At 39.2% G+C, this 6,117-nt stretch overlaps 1 pseudogene; it reads left to right on the forward strand.

Moving 5' to 3' along the window:
- The first annotated feature begins 749 nt into the window (after nt 1-749).
- LOC141685962 (dicarboxylate transporter 2.1, chloroplastic-like) lies at nt 750-5,751 on the forward strand (annotated as a pseudogene).
- The last annotated feature ends 366 nt before the right edge of the window (nt 5,752-6,117 follow it).

Consider the following 6,117-nt stretch of genomic DNA (forward strand, 5'->3'; position numbering starts at 1 on the left):
CTGATTTAAAGATTTATTGAGGCTATTCATCCACTTTCATACTAATTGGTTAACATTCATTCTTCTAAGAGTAAAAAAAAATGCCTTGTTCTTCTTTTATCGTTCTTTTGATCTCCTGTGCTTACACCCTTTTCTATTTTTCCGACCATGACCCTATATCTGCAATCTCCTTTCTCCTCAAGTGATGGCTTTTATAGCCATATCATGTGTACACATTTTCATGGAAATAGTTGTACATCCAATATTTTACTTGCTTGAAATTGTAAAATAAAATCAATTTTGGTTCTATTTTTTAAATAATTAGTTCTTAATGGTGTTTAATTCACTTGCCTATTTATGTTGAGATTATACTACCAAAGATATTTATCAAATTTGTCTTCTTTCCAGGTAGATTGGGGAGGATCAAACATGATTAACGCATAGTGTATTTTGCTGCGACATGCACTCGAGGATCCTAATAATGAACATTTTTTGTTTCTTTCAGAAAGGTGAAGATCTTAATAATAGTCTCTTCAGTTATGATAAAGTGTATGATAAAATTAGTATTTATCAAGGTTGTGCAAAAGTGCTTGTTTTTCGGGGAGCAACTGGTTTTGAGAACTATATGTAAAGCATTGCTTCAAATGATAAAACTGCTTATTGAAGCAAGATTCGTATGGCTGAGCACTAAATTGTGTTCAGGACTTACATAGCTGGGACATTCATGTTATTCATAATACCAGTTCAAGAACTAATACAATTTTTTATTATTTAGTGAAGCTTTTGGTATATCAAGTGTTGTTGCTGCAATGATTGGTTTGTCTATGCTACTATTCTTCCGGGTGCTTGATTGGGATGACTGTTCAAGTGAAAAATCAGCCTGGGATACTCTGGCTTGGTTTGCAGTTCTTGTAGGAATGGCAGGTCAATTGACAGATCTTGGAATTGTAGCCTGGATGTCTAGTACTGTATCCAAATTTCTTCAAGCTCTTTCATTGAGCTGGCCCGTTTCATTTGTGGTTCTTCAAACAACTTACTTCTTGATTCATTATTTATTCGCAAGTCAAACTGGTCATGTGGGATCTTTATACTCTGCTTTCCTCGCTTTGCACGTGACGTCAGGGACGCCTGGGATGTTGTCAGCTCTTGCTTTAGCTTAGTACACTAGTCTCTTTGGCGCTATTACCCATTATAGCAGTGGTCAGGCTGCTGTATACTATGGAGGTATGTTAACCTCCTCGTATCTGCAATACTTTTAAGAATTATCAACTGTATATCACACTAACCACGAGTAATTGAAATAAGAAGATCAGATATATCGTAATAATAAATTAGGGTTACAGCATAAGATAAATTGTTGGACTTTCGAGAGGCCCAATTCTCTCCTAAACACCTTAGACAAACAAAACAATCGATACCCTTCCAAAACCTAATTCCCAACCTTTATGTCTATCCTCCCCAAAGACTATTTTACCCTTTCCTTATTTTGTTATCCCTCTTCTTCCCTTTGACTCGCTTGTTAGCATGTGACCTCTTCATTTGTTGTTACAGTTATATTTTTAGCCTTTTGTTTCTTTCTTGTTCGGTTGTATACTAACAACGATGTTTTGTTGTTCGAGTTCATTACTTTACTCCCCACCCAAACATTCACCTTGTCCTCAAGGTGGAATCTAGGAAACTATTTTGCTGCCGTGGCTACATCATCCCATGTCGCCTCATAGTCTGGAAGTCCTCTCTATTTGATCAACGCCTGCATCTGTTGCTCTATTCCAGTTTTAACTTGATGAACTTCCAAAATCTTTTCTGGCTCATCTACGAAGTCACAATCTGTTATTATTTGAACAGGTATTGTGGGGGTCACAGGCATGTTCTCGAAAGCTTTCTTCAATTGGGATATGTGGAACAAAGGATGGAGCTTTCTATGAGAAGGAAGATCTAGCTTGTAAGTTACACGACCTACCCGTTGCAGTACTTTGGATGGACCATAGAAATGTGCAGCCAATTTCCAAATGGTTGATGAGCTAGAGATTATTGACGATACGGCTGGAGTTTCAAGTACACCCAATCATCTACCATAAACACCATATCACGTCGATGCTGATCAGCAGATTGCTTCATTGTTTGTTGGGCTCGCAATAAATTAAAGTGCAGCTCATCCAAGACTGCATCACGCTCCTGCAGAAGTTCATCCACGCTGTCCACTGGAGTGTGCACCTTATCTAGTTGAATGATGTGTGGTGGATCACGACCGTATACCACTCGAAAAGGACTGAATTTAGTAGAGCAGTGAGGGGATGTATTGTATGAAAATTCTGCCCATGATAACCACTTGGCCCATATCCATGGTTTACTGCCCACAAAACAGCGTAAGTAAGTCTCCAAGATTTGATTCACTATCTCCGTTTTCCCATACGTTTCCGGGTGATATGCTGTGCTCTTTTTAAGTATAGTCCCATGAAGCTTGAACAGTCCCTTCCAAAATGCACTCAGGAATATTTTATCCCGATTCGAGACAATAGATGCTGTGAACCCATGAAGGCGCACCACCTTTTTCATGAACAATGTAACTACGGTGAAGGCATCAAACGGGTGTTTTAAACCAATGAAATGGACATATTTTGAAAGTCGGTCCACCACCACCAGAACAACATTAATTCCTTGATACAAGGGTAAGCCCTCTAAGAAATCAAGAGACACTTCTTCCCATACTAGTTCTGGTATTGGGAAGGGTTGTAGTAACCCCACTGGAAGTTATTGTGAGGCCTTTTATTGCTGGCAGACCTAGCATTTCTGGACATATAGTTTGACATCGTTTCTCATGCCCACCCAAAACCAACTAGTAGCCAACCTCAAGTACGTCTTTACCTCGCCTGAATGTCCCCCCATTGTAGAATCATAATATTTATATAGCAACCTAGAAATGAATTGGGATTTACGAGGAAGCACAACCCTTCCTTTGTACAACAAGTGATTGTTCACGAGGCTAAAGTTCTTGTGTTGGGATTCCCCTATTTCTATCTCCAACCTGATTCGTTGTATGTCTTTATCCGCCTGAAGTTCTGTCTCCACTTTTTCCCAAGACACCACCGGGGTAGCCACTATTGCATTTAACACTACATCCCCAACCTATTTTCGAGAAAGCGCCTCAACCACTTTATTGAAAGCCCCTGATTTGAACTGAATTTTGAAATCAAACCCCAAAAGTTTGGTTACCCATTTCTGATAATCATGATTAACTTCGTGAGGCCATTCAACCATGGTTTGAATTTTATCCCGATCCACTTCTACTCCTTAGGCTGAAATTATATGCCCCAAGTACCCAATTATGGTTTTTCCAAATTCGCGCTTCTTTCTATTCACAAACAAGGAATGGTACCCCAAAATTTCCAAAACAGTTTGTAAGTGTTGCTCATTTTCTTGCTCACTTCAACTATACACAAGTATATCATCGAAAAAGATTAAAACAAACTTACGTAGATAAGGGCAAAAAATGTCGTTCCTCAGAGATTGAAAAGTTGTTATCCCGTTCATTAGACCGAATGGCAGCACCAAGAACTTATAATGGCCATCGTGGGTTGAACGCCATCTTATGCGTGTCTTCCGGTTTTACTAAAATTTGGTGATAACCGGCCCATAAATCTAGCTTCGAAAATACCACAGCCCCGTGTAACTCATCTAACAATTTGTCGATAACTAAGATATGGTACTTGTATGGAACTGTTTCTTTGTTTAAAGCCCGGTAGTCAATGCAAAAACGCCACGATCCGTCTTTCTTCTCGACAATGAGTACTGGACTCGATAAGGGGCTTGTTGACGGCCTCATAATTCCTGCTTCGAGCATCTCTTTAATCAATCTCTCTATCTCATCTTTTTATGATTGTGGATTCCTGTATGGACGGACTCTAATAGGGTTGCTGCCATTTTTCAGAATAATCTCATGCTCTCGGTTACGGCTAGGAGGCAAATCCACTGGTTTATCAAACACTGCAATGTTCTTGGTCAAAACTGCTGTCAAGAATGGTGGTTCTGTAACTGAACTTTTACTCTCACTTTCTATACTATAGCTTCCATACGGCTGCACTCAACCCAATAACCCCCTACATTCTTTTTTATTCCTCTCAACATAGCTTTCAGCGACACTTGTGCCTTGACCAATGTCGGATCACCTATTAATGTCACGGGTTCACCCTTCACCTCAAATTTCATGACCTGCATCTTCCAATTAGTTAGGACCAAGCCTAACTTTTCCAACCACTGAATTCCCAAAATCACGTCTGTGATCCGCAACTTCAATGGTAGAAAGTCTTCCTCCACCTCCTCACCCCCGTCAAGCTGGAGTGTCACCCCTTTGCACACTCCTTCTTCTTTAATTGGTTCTCCATTCCCCAGTGACACACCAAAACACCCAGAATTTGTCACTGTAATCCCTGTCCTTAGCACCGTTTCTAGGGATATAAAATTATGAGTGGCTCCCGGGTCAATTATCACTACTACTTCGTGATCCCCGAGCAGTCCTTTAAGATTTATTGTTTTCGGATTAGATAGGCCTATTACTGAGTTCAAAGACACCTCAATCAACAGTTCTTCTGGTGGGGATTTTGGGCTCTCCATTCCATCCCCTTATGCCTCATTTTCCTCTTCGTCAATCAACATTACACTAAGCTCTCTCTTAGCACACCGGTGCCCTAACATCCATTTTGCATCACACCGGTAACACAGGCCTTTAGCTCTTTTTTCCTACAACTCTCTCTCGGTCAACCTCTTTATTTCTCCAGATGTAGTAGTTAGGGCTGCTGGTTTAGGATACTGTCCTGATGCTTGCGAAGATGTAGACCTTGAACTCCAAGCCCTCGAGAATGGATGGCTGGTGGAAATTCCCCCGAAATAAGGATACACTGTCGATCCTCACCTCCATATATTCACACTGCCCCTGTTTTGATGCTACCCAGCATTGATCTTAAGAACTATCAACGGTATATCACACTAACCATGAGTAATTGAAACAAAAAGATCAGATCTATTGCAATAATAAATTAGGGTTACAACACAAGATAGATTGTTGGACTTTTAACAGGCCCAATTCTCTCCTAAACACCTTAGACATACAAAACAATCGATACCCTTCCAAACCCTAATTCCCAGCCTTTATGTTTATCCTCCCCAAAGACTATTTTACCCTTTTCTTATTTTGTTATTCCTCTTCTGCCCTCTGACTCGCTTGTTGGCATGTGACCTTTTCATTTATTATTACAGTTACCTTTTTACCCTTTTGTTTCTTTCTTGTTCGGTTGTATATTAACAACGATGTTTTGTTGTTCGATTCATTACAATATCATTCCCTTTACACACTTCCATTTTTAGTACTGCTATAGTGAACCATGCTATGTCTATGGTCAACATCCTTCTCCCTTCACTTTAATTCGTGTAGTACGTACTTATTCTGAACATCTACTTGAGGGATCGATTATGACAATCATTTTTTGTTGTTTCGGTTACTAAAATCCATTTTGCAGCCACCATTATTATTCGATTATGAAATTTGCATAATCTTTTTTTATTTGGTTTTGATTACTCAAATAAATTCTGTGTTTGGATTTGTTATGAAGACTAGTAATCATTTCTCTCTTTTTTTCGACAGCTGGCTATATAGACCTCCCTGATATATTCAAGATGGGTTTTCTAATGGCCCTTGTCAATTTTGTTTCGTGTGAAGAACTCATTGATAAACTGAAAGAAGGGTCGCAGACCCTTTGGTTTGTAGAGATGTATTGATGTTTTTTCAAGGTATGGTTTCAAGCTAAAACCTTAAGAACTGCTGACTTTTTTTTATTTTTTAGTTTTAAATTCTGGATCAGATTATTAGTATTCAAGTCCTTACCGAGTTCATTCTGTTCAGTGCAAGAGTGTCAAGTCTTAATATATACATACTGCGCATTGATGTCTATTTCATTAGTATAAACTGTTAAAACTATTTAGCTTGGTTGTAATTCCAAAACATTTCTTCCTGAGCCATTGGGATGGATGCACAGACAGTCGAACGAGCTTCCACAATTATCGCCTCTGGTAACTATCTGTTGGATGCATGCGTTTTTGATAAAATTAGTAGAAGAATATTGATATAATTCTAGACATTTTCGT

Source organism: Apium graveolens, chromosome 9 (assembly GCF_009905375.1).
Source record: "Apium graveolens cultivar Ventura chromosome 9, ASM990537v1, whole genome shotgun sequence".
NCBI lineage: Eukaryota > Viridiplantae > Streptophyta > Magnoliopsida > Apiales > Apiaceae > Apium > Apium graveolens.